Source organism: Ricinus communis, chromosome 1 (assembly GCF_019578655.1).
Source record: "Ricinus communis isolate WT05 ecotype wild-type chromosome 1, ASM1957865v1, whole genome shotgun sequence".
NCBI lineage: Eukaryota > Viridiplantae > Streptophyta > Magnoliopsida > Malpighiales > Euphorbiaceae > Ricinus > Ricinus communis.
The window spans coordinates 13,141,033-13,152,706 of record NC_063256.1 but is presented as its reverse complement, the minus strand read 5'-3'; the positions used below and the strand labels follow the sequence as shown (position 1 = coordinate 13,152,706).

Here is an 11,674-nt window from a genome sequence, read left to right as displayed (position 1 = left end):
AATTTTACATGTTTTAAACAAATATCTAAAGTCTTAGTAAGAATAGAACTCTTACTTAACTAATAAGGATTTACATCTAATCTAGGATAAAGATAACCTTCCTAACTACAAGAGATAACTTAAACAAAGTCCTAATTAGTTAAAATACATGTGCGGCCGCCTAAAATAAGCCATAAAATTCTAATTTACATAAGTCATATAGATGAGCCTCGTAACATAAGCCAAGTTAGGCCCAAAGTCTTCATATACTCCAATTCAGTTTTTGGGTCTTTTTAAGCCCAATAAACTGAATTAGATTAATGAGCCTTGGACTTAAATCCAATTCTTCAAGCCTTGATGTGTCCTTAGCCTAAATGTCTTGGATAAGTTCAATTAAAATTTCTTTCGTTGCTTGAACTCCTAATATCATTAGGACTCCTTGCAGGATTAGAATTCCTAGTTGAGTCAGGACTCCTTATTGGATTAGAATTCCTTGAGCTAATAGGACTTGCATCATCAAGACTCCTTGTTGTAGTAGGATTCATTGTGCTAGTTTGGTTAGTATCACTTAGGCTAAGCCCGTGCGAGTACAACCTTACAAACCCTCTCGCTATTGCCTTGATTGGCATTTTTGCTCATTTTAATGCTTATTACTATACCATTAATATTTTTTGGACAATTTTCCTAAGACATCAAGGTTACAGTTCTTTTTCATTTTTTTTCCAGTTTTGTAGCCAATAAAACATTCTCATCATCGAGCTTTATGTAACTCTAATCTCCAATTTCCAACAATAACAGTTCATACATAAGTAAAAAGCTAAACTAAACACTTATAAAAATTAGTCTAACAAAATTAATCAAACGGTCATTGTAATTAAGTAGAAAAACATAAAATAAAAGCTCTCTCGAAATCCAGAATTCTTCAAAGTATGAAGATGATTGGTCCTCACTTTCCATTTCTTGAAAAGCTTCTTAAATCTTTAAAGAATAATTCATAACTAAAGTAAATTGTTTATGGAAGATGAACTGTATAGAATACAAAGGGAATGGTGGACTTGTTACAACTGAACTCCTCTTCTTATATATGTATCTTCACCACTTATTTAAGCATAACACCTCTAATAGTTATCTTCTTAACTATCCTAAATAAAATAAATAATTTAAAAGTAGTTGTCCATAATTATATAGTGACTAATTAATTTCTCCTTGCGGGCCTTATATTTTTCGGCTAGGCTTGACAATTAACAGTCAATGCATATTTATTTTGAGTCTTAGCAGTGGTAGTCCATTTGTGTATATTTAACTCAATATTTTTCTTTCTTAGCTAATAATACTTCATATTAGACAACTAAACTAAAGTGAGGTGTTAAAGCCCATTTTCTCACATATTATACATATAAAACATAATATAAAGCATTAAAATATCCTATAATATGAATCTATCGGTCATAATAAGTGGGTTGCGTTAATATCCTCTCTTTGTACTCTTTTCTTTGCTCTAAATTGTATAGATTTTTTATATTTCTTATTAATGATTACTAGAATTATAATAATGTTACGATTTTAGCTAAAAGATGTTTAGTCCTATTGCTATCTTTAGTTACTAAATAATTAGTAACTCAATTAATAAAAAATTATATTAACTAATTTTAATAACAATATATATATATATATATATATATATATATATATATATATATATATATATATATATATATATATATATATAAGCAATATTTTCAACTTACTTTCTCTTTTTTTGTCAATTTTTCTATAATTTTTTTATATTTTAATGAATTTAATCTATTATAAAAAATAAAATAAATAAATTATATAACTCATTATTAACCATCATATAACTCTTCTTTAACCATCATTTAATAGTTTATTTCAATTCAATAAATGCTCCAATAATAATGAAAAAAACTTATTTTGTTGATTTTTTTATGACTCTTCATTTAATTTTTTTTATCTTTAAAATGAATAAAGGTTGTCTTTATATTTGATGAATTTAATCTATTATTAAAAAATTTAAATAAATAAATTAGATAACTCTTTATTAACCATCATATAACTCTTCATTGACCATCACTTAATGGTATATTTTTATTCATTTATTATTAAATGGTCCAATAATTATGGAAAAAACTTACATTGTTGATTTTTTATGACTCTTCATTTGAAGGTTTTTTTTTTTCATTAAGATGAATAAAGTATTTTTCTTTATATTTTTATGAATACTTATATATATATATATATATATCCTAAATTTACAGGAGATATTAAGTGAAATAATATTTTTAATGTATTTTTTAATCAAGTTAAATGAAACATTGCAATTTTTTTCTTATTTTTAATCAAACCTAATTATTTTACACGCGCTTCTTTTATTTATGTTTTATTACTTAATATATGTATGAATTTCAAACTATTTATTCATCGAAGTATTCAAATAATATTTAACTAATTAAATTAATTTTAATTAATAATTATATATTAATTATATTTAAATTAATAAATTAATAATTAAAAAAATTAATATCTATATATGTGGCATACTATTTTTATTTAATTTTTTAAATTGTGCTATAATAATATTTTCATCATTAAATATAAGATGTGACTTTTATATTATCAAGTCACCTATAACATATATAAATTTTATTTTCATAAATTATATATAAAATATAAAATTATTTAATTTTAGTAATAATAAATTTATAATTTCTAATATTATTAAGATAGACTCGTCTAGTTTGAATATTATTTTATTAAAGTTTTTTATTTTAGAAGTTATGTATAATTATAATACGCGACTTGCAAAACACTTTTCAATTAGTTATTTAATTTTGAAATAATAAAAATAATAATAATGAAAAATTAATTAGCATATTTTTTATTTTATACTGGCCAAATACTTTTTTGATACTGATATTAGATTTTCTTTTTATATCTCCTATTAATAATTAATAAAATTATAATAAGTTAAGAGATTTAACTTTATTACTATTACTAATTAATAATTAACTGATTACTAATTTAATTAATTAAAAATTATATCAACTAATTTTAAAAAATAATTATCCTTTTATATATATATATATATATATATATATATATATATAATAGATAATCGTTCCGGGATGGAAGCTATAAAATCATTATTAATCGGCTTAAAAGCTAACTTGTAGCCGGGACAAAATGCCAAAACTCTGCCTTCGTTTGGGTGATTGAAACATGCCTGCAGAAACTTAACAAATACCATATCATCATATTACTTTATGCATGCTATAAAGTGTGACCAAACACTTCCCAGAAATTATTCCGTAATGTCTCGCACGTGCCAGAGTTTCTAGAAGAAAGAAACCAAATAAAACTTCTACTAAACAAAATTCAATTTGGATTTCAAGTTGGCCCCTAGACTTTGAATCTTAACCTTTCAATTCCAAATCCAAGGCTAAACCAAAATCCATGTCTTTTTTCTTGGGATTCAAGAATCTTGTTGGCTGGCCCCTAGACTTTCAGACCCCTCCAACGGCTGAAAATGACTATCAAAATTATTAACATCAACCTCTCTGTAAAGAAAGCGATTTGGGGAATCTTCATTAGGGTTTAATTTCAATTTTTCTTATTTTATTTTATTTTCTAATTCTTAAAAGTTATTTTTATAACAAGTAAATCAACCGGTATTTTTTTAAAGATAATTTTTTTAAAAAGACAGTTTAGAAAAAATCTAAAAAATTTTAAATTTATTTTTTAAAAAATCTAACGGCAATCTCAAACACATTAAAAATTTATTTAAAATTATGTTTAAAAAAAATATTTAAAATCTTTTAATTTCATTATTAAATATTTTTATTTTTTATGAATTATAAGAAATTCAAAAAATTGTAAAAATTAAAATTAAAAGTTGGAAAAAGCAATTGTTGCAATCTAGTAAGAGTTAAACTTACCACGTGGGGGAAGCCTTCTAGAAAGTGTTGGTGTTTTGTTCCCACAATCCCACTCAGTTAGCCAGGAAGTCACTATTGGTTTTGGGAAATGAGGAGTGAGGAGGTTCATCATTCACAAATTACAAGACAAAAACGCTGATTTAAGTGTGCTCTTACTCTTGTAGATAAGGCCACAACCTAAGACACCTTCTAGAACGCCTTTTTTTTTTTTTTTTTCTCTTCTTTTGTCAATATTAAATTTTACTCTTTAAGCTTTTCTTCTTTTTTCTTTTGTTTCCTAAATAATAATAATAATAAATAAGGAACAAGTATATCAAGATATTTAATAATAATCAAAGTTTTTTCTTCTTTTGCAATTTTTTATTCAAAAAGGCACAAGTGTAACAAGATTTAATGCCAAACTTTAATTAATTTTTATTTTTATTACGAGACTTTAGGAGATAAAATAAACTACACAAATTGCTTTTGTTGTTAGATGTTAAAGAATATTTATCTTTACTTGTCTTTTATCCAATTATTTTATATAATATTTTATTTAATCTACTTTTACTGTGCAAGTATGTGTTAATCTATTTAGTTTATCATAAGCATATTATTACAAATATGGAATCACCATGCCTCTTAACATTATATTTAGATAAAATTTTATGAGATATTTATTCCATTTTATAAAAAATTAGCGAAAAGAATTTATTCTTTAAAAATAAATAAAATATATATTAAAGAAAATAAATAAAATAACTATTAAAATTTTTTAAAACCCAAGTTTTGTAAAAACATTCCCATTATACAAAAGAGATAGGAAAGAATTAGTTTGAAATTCAAGTGTTCTTACATAATGTACGCTTTAAATTAGAAAGGATTATCCATATGAATTAAAGCAAATAGAAATGATTATTCAAATGTTTTTACTTTTTATTTTACATTATGAATGAGAAATTCTTAAATAGTCACAGTTTATCATATGATATGTAGTATTATTTATTAATTATTATATTTTTATTAGTTAATTTTTAATATGTGTGATTAATAGTAAAAATAAACTAATCACTATAAATGTAACATCTAATAAATTATGTTATATATCATTATTTAATTTAATATATCTATGGATAATATGGTGTACTGACTTTTTTAAAACATTTATTAAGATTCGAATATGGACTTTTAGAAAATATATATTTAAATCGTAATTAACTACATATCTCCTACACTTCACCTAATAACAACAAAATGGATCTCCAATTAAGAAATTGTAGCATGGCTTTTATTATCTTATCTTTTTCCCAATAATTACGCTCTTAAATCTTAATTAATTTGACTCCAAAACCATATCAAATGAAAGTTATGGTCTGCCACAATGTTTCAATTGATCCTCTTTTGTTAATTAAATATTAACCATGAAGCTTTTATTTCCGCATTGACAATGACCTAATTGGTTTCTCTGTTTCCTTTTCTTGAAAAAGAGAAATTACTATTGGCGGGGTGCACTCAGAATATCATATTTGATTGGCTGAGAACAAAAGACGTTAAAGACGTTAAACAATAGTCCGAGAGAGTCAACGGTTGGACAAAGGGTTAATTTTCTCCATTAAACTTATGTTTAATGGTTAAATATATAAAATTTAATTTTTTTGTTATTGAACTGATGTTTAATGGTCAAATACATAAAATTTAATTTTTTTTAACAAATAACTCCATAAATTTTATGTCCAAAAATCAAATACATTCAATTTAGATTTTTTCAAAACATACCTCCTAAACTTGTATATAAGGGTCAAATACACCCAAATTAAAAATATTATTTATTTTATTAATTTACTGATATAATATCTAGTGAGACGCTATACAAAAGTGTGTTTGACAAAATTTAAAATTTATAATTAATTGATTAAAAAATGACAAGTTATAGATCTGTTTATTAAAAAATTTAAAATTTGACTTATTTAATCCTTAGAAAATTAAAATTTAATTTATTTAATACTTGTCCATTTTGGATCAATTAAATCTAAAATTTTAAATTTTACCAAATATATTCTTGTATAGCGCGTCACTAGATATTATATCAGTAAATTAATGAAATTAGTATTTTTTTAAATCTTTATATTTCAATTAAAACCTAAAAATCTAGTGTTATTTTATTTCTAAGAAAAGTTTAAACTATGTGTATATTTCATTATTGGACACAAATTCAGGAGGCTATCAACACTCATCTTCCAAATTTAGATATTGAGGAAATTACAAAAAAACCCGATAATAAAAATTGTTATTTCTCTCAAGTCTCACGAAGTTGGAGAATGTCAAAATTTTGGTTAGGGTTATAAGTAATTGAGCCAAATATTATATTTGAAAATCAAATTAGGCTAAATTGACTAAGAAATTAAATTTTAGGGTCAAAATAAATCAAATGGCCAAGTTCGAGGACTAAATTATAAATTTTTGTGAGTCTACCAATATTTAGAACTAATCGGCTCTGCGCGCAGCCAATCGGCTATACAAAGAGCCAGTCAGCTCTGCACATGAGTCGGTTGACTCTGCACAATGCCGGTTGGCCCAAACCTCAGGTTTTGTAGTCGTTTTCAATGTATTTCTGATTTAAAACACTCATAACCGTCAAAATCAACTTTTTAGAAGTTTTATCAATAATTATCTATTTTTTATTCTTATTATTAAATGAGTATTTATCAGTATTATCCCAAATTATCAAAAAAATCAATATTTATCGATTTAAAAAAAAAATTTGATAAAACTATTTTTATTTTTAATTAATGTAATTATCAATAATTAAATGGAGAGTATATCTAAGTCTCTAGGGTTTTTCCTAACCTTTTCTTATAAATAGAAAAAGGAAACCCTAGGCTTAGGGGGTTAGCAATTGAATACAAAACGATTGGTAAGATTTTGGGCTTTCGTATTGTAATTTCCAAAAGCAAGCACAAAACCAATAAACACCCTAGATCCATATTCCATCTTTAGATAACTTCCTCTTCAACTCTTGAGCTCAAAACTATAAAAGATTATTGAAAGTGTTGGGGGCCTTTATTGCTATCTAGTCTTTGATTAAGCTTGGTCACATATTCCAGCCTATTGATGGATTACCTGTCTCACAACAACGATCTAATTCTTGCCTCTGAAACCCATCCAATTTGCTCAATCCAACTTAAGAAATAAAAAGAACAACAGATTACGAAGTGGTCGAGCTTCGATAAGAAATTTATCTGACTTTAATTTAAACATTAACTCAGTCATGATTATCTTTCAAGAAAAAAAATACTCAATCATGATAAAAATATACTCAATGTTTTGGTTGAATGGATATGGTAACTAGCAAAGTTTAATAATAATAGATTCTAGTGTACAAGTAGAAGTTACAGCCTATACCCTCAAAAGAGGGACAACAAATGGTTGAACCAAATAACAGAAGAAAACAAACTACTGCAAAATTTCTAAACAAGAAAATCAGATAATTGACATGAATTCAGAGATTTCAATAATAATTGACAGATGCCTTATCAAGGCCTCATCATAACATGATAACTTTTAGCCACAAACGAGAGACACGAGATATTTGAGGCTTTGATTTTTCTATCAACTATATGCCTAAGAAACACCATGCATATAAACCACTACACATTAAGCCATGTCTGCTAAAATCTCAACAAAGATAGAGTATTTTGGTAGACTCAAAGAAAAGCTAAGTGCCCATTCGTATAATTGAAGCTAGATTTCTTTATTCAAGAACAACAGAGAAAATTCAAAATGCTTGCTAACATAGACATGGTAACCAAATCAGAAAGTGATAAAGATGAAGGAATCAGGAATAATCAAAGCCAACATTTACAAATACACCATCAAAGGCAGTAGTATAAAATTAAGAACAAAACCCACATATTATAAATCACTAAAGAATCAATAGTGTAAGACTAAGAACAATTCTAAACCTGCATCTTATCAACATTAATCAAGAAACTTTTCTTTAACTTATTCACCACAAAATCAATATTAATCACCATCAACATTGTATATTTTTTCTAACCTGTCTCAGATCTTCAAACCACCAAACCCGAAAGTGAAAGAGAGAAGTCAATGGTGGAGAGAGAGAAAGAGAGAGAAAAAGAGAGACAGACGAAGAAGAGAGTGTGAGAGAGGGAGGCTTACTTCAGAGATAGAGAAAAAGAGATGACTTTAATGGTGGTGCAAGGAGGACAACAGCGGAGGAGGAATTATGATTACAAATGGTGAGGAGTGGTGGTGCAAGGAGGGTTTAATTGTGGGAAGTTATGTGCTAGGGATTTGATTTTTTGATACATCTGCAATTGGAGAAAAGGAAATCGTAATTGGTGTTATGTCTACATTAGCAACCACAATCATGCTAAAGTGGTCGTGGAATCATATTAAAATGACAAGGGAAGATGGCGTTTTACTTAAACACGTGTGGTCGCTAATTTACATCGGAACGACATGAACTAGTGTCGTATGACTTTCTAGTTAGAGACCATATGGCTTGTGGTCGCTAACCACAATGAATTTTAATATATCTTTATTTTATAATTACATATTATTATAAAATATAAAATACATTTCAAAAATTAACAGTTAAATTAATATATAAATAAATAAAAATTAAAGGTAAAATAAACATTAAATTTAATAAATTATTTAATTGATAAAGTAAATTATTTTATATATTAATTTTAATAATTTTATATTTATTTAACAAATAGAGACCACCAGTATAGTCTTTAAGTGATGGCTAAATTATCCACACAAATTTAGCACTATTTTTTATGACCACATGTTGTGGTCTTTAATTTAGAGATTTCGGTGTTGTCTTTAAATAGTCGCTAATTATGTATAAAAATTGGCGCCCAATTTAGAGACCACTATTATGGTCTCTAAATGATCGCTGATTTTGATGGTTGCTAAATGGTCTCAAATGTAGTCGCAAAGTTAAAAAAATTAATTTGGTCTTCAAATGAAAGTAAAGTGGTTGGTAAATGGTAGCTAAATAGCAACCATTTTACTGTGGTCTCTAAATTGCTGTTTTTTGCTATTCAATTAGTAAAAGTGTTCCGAAAATTATTCGGATGGCGACTCCATTTCTACACACCAATTTTTGCGATTAGTTAGCATTGTCCCTAATTAGGTTAAAAAGCCTTTCAATGCTGTAGTCCCTAGAGATATTTAAGTGTGCTCGAAACCGTTGCCTACATGAGCTATTTGCTGTAAAGATTTAGATTAAATATATTTGACCATTGAACATAAATTTAAAAGACTATTTATTGAACAAGTTTAAATTAAATGTATTTAACCCTTCAATAGACCAAATTGACCAAATTATCCGTCAACATTTATATGGTGTTTCAAATTATTAGAAGAATAATGAATAAGCCATAATAAGACAGGTGTAATTTGTTAGTTTTTGCCTCATATATAATAGAAAAACACAAGCTACAGAGCAGTGTCATATTTTTCTATAAAAAGAATTGAAATAATAGTCTGTCTAGTTATCTATAATAATGATAATCGTCTACTATATATATATATATATCCCATTTATATAAGAATATCAATAAGCAAAGAAGACGGTTTTTTACCAGCTCCAATTCTATATCTTAACAAGGCGAACCTATACTGGCTCGAGAAAAGGTGATTATGAACTACTCTTTTTCTTTTTAAGATTTCAGTTCTAATTTTAGTTTCCCTTCAGACTTTAACTTTTCAATTTAATAAATTTTAAAAAATAAATGGATTTTAAAAAATTATTTACTGATTTTGATTTTAATCAATTTGGCTTTAATTAAGTTGACAATTTTGATTGTTGCCATTTATGGGAACTGTATAGGATACAAAACTCCCTCGACATCTAATCAGCAACCACATTAGCTGAGCTGATCTCACAAACAAAATCTGCACAACACATATATATGAATATAAGAACGGATTTGTTATAGAAATTCTATGATTCCTATTACTTCAAATGGGTTTGAATTAAATTTATATTCTATGACTAAATTTATTCTGGAACACTTGAGTATTTGCAACTATAGAAAAAAAGATATATAGAACATATTCTAATCCTTTTTTATTTCTATTTTACATCTTATCTGTATTAAAGGCTTTTTTATTGTAAAATTATTTAAAGAAAATTACAATATATGCCGTTTTAAAATGTTTTGTTCGTGTTCTTTCATTTTTTTTATCTTTATATTTTTTTAATTAATACATTTTAAAGATTTTTTCTTAAATGATTATCTTTTCATGCTTTTTAAAAAAATATATATAAAACAAACCTAACACAAACTAAGCATAATCCTAACCGAAAGTATACACAGATTTAACAGAAACAAATCTTTCATCTTTTGGTTTAACCCTTCAATTTGTGGAACCCTAATGTCTGAATTGGCTAACATAGATTTTCAATTGATTGCACTAGACTACTTTTGCCATGTCGAAGTAGTGTTGAAATCCTCTTGGACCGATGCAAATCCAAGCAGGAGGTTCTTTGGATGTTAGAATTTTGAGGTAGAGTTCTTGTTATTTGATTTTGATGAAAAATGAATTTTTTTAGTGGTTGGAATATAATTAGTTTCAAATGGTTGAATTTTTGCAGAATCAGCCATGCCAATTTTTCTTGTGGGTAGACTCTTCTATGCAACCAAGGGCAAAGACATTGATAAAAGGACTACTTCAAAAAATTGATAATATGAAGGAGACAGAAAGAAAGAGAATAAAAAATGTAGAAAGAGAGATAGAATATGCCCACAAAAAAGAGAAGAGAAGCTTGATGTAGTTTGGTTTATATTAAGGTTGTAAATTATTTTGCACTAATGGTGGAGTAGGGTAGTGTTACTTAGGGTGTAGAGCTTTTTGCCATGGAAGAAGGTTGACGTAGCAATAATAAGTTGTCCAGTTTAATTTCATCCATTGTCCCTAGATATTATAGGCCATTTCACAAATGTCACTGTATTTTGTAATTGATATCAATAGCATCCCTGAATAATTTGTTTTATATTTATACCATCTCTTATGTCGTTAGAAGTTTTTTGTAAGTCTGTCAAGCTTGAATTGAAGAATTAAGTTTATTAATTGGAAATGTTTTTAAGAATAAGAAAGAAATTATTGCTATAAACTAAGCAATCCACAATAAAATATTAAATAAGATAATGTTAATTGACCTTTTAAAAGATATACAAAATGAGGAATCTTATTGTCTAGTTTCACAACTGAAACAGTTGCCACTTAGAGACCTGATTCAACTTCAAAACACAAAATAACAGTTTAACTACTCTAAAACAATATATCAATTTGTCTCATAATCCATAAACTAAATATGATAAATACAAAAAGAATGGTTTCAAATCAGTTCTTGGACTTTTTTGATTGCTGCATATATATCTTGATGGCACTTCTTTTCGTTTTGGATTTCCACACTTAATTCTTTTGTCTTTGGGTTGTCTACTTTGCCTCTAAGCTTCAGATTGACCATCAAAAGTGTATGGTTCAACAACTTCAAAAATTGAACTCCTTTAACTATTACTAATCGGTAAATTAGCAGGTTATGTAAATATGGTCCTTGCATCATCATCAATATTTCCACACTAAGACACATAAAGAAATATAATAAATACCATTAAAAAAGTAGAAAAATCTCACTTTTGTCTCTCTCTACTCCTCACATTCAGATTCTGATGCAGTATGCAACTCATTGGAATTACCATAATCTGACTCGTAGGATCAAC

The 11,674-nt window shown here is 26.5% G+C and overlaps 1 long non-coding RNA gene across 1 annotated transcript; it reads right to left on the bottom strand.

The window, feature by feature from the left end:
* Window positions 1-6,822: 6,822 nt before the first annotated feature.
* LOC125370988 lies at window positions 6,823-8,333 on the bottom strand. The gene is made up of 2 exons (XR_007217132.1): window positions 7,969-8,333; window positions 6,823-7,091 (listed from the first exon to the last, which is right to left on the bottom strand). It is a non-coding gene; the product is annotated as an uncharacterized LOC125370988 (long non-coding RNA).
* Window positions 8,334-11,674: the final 3,341 nt, after the last annotated feature.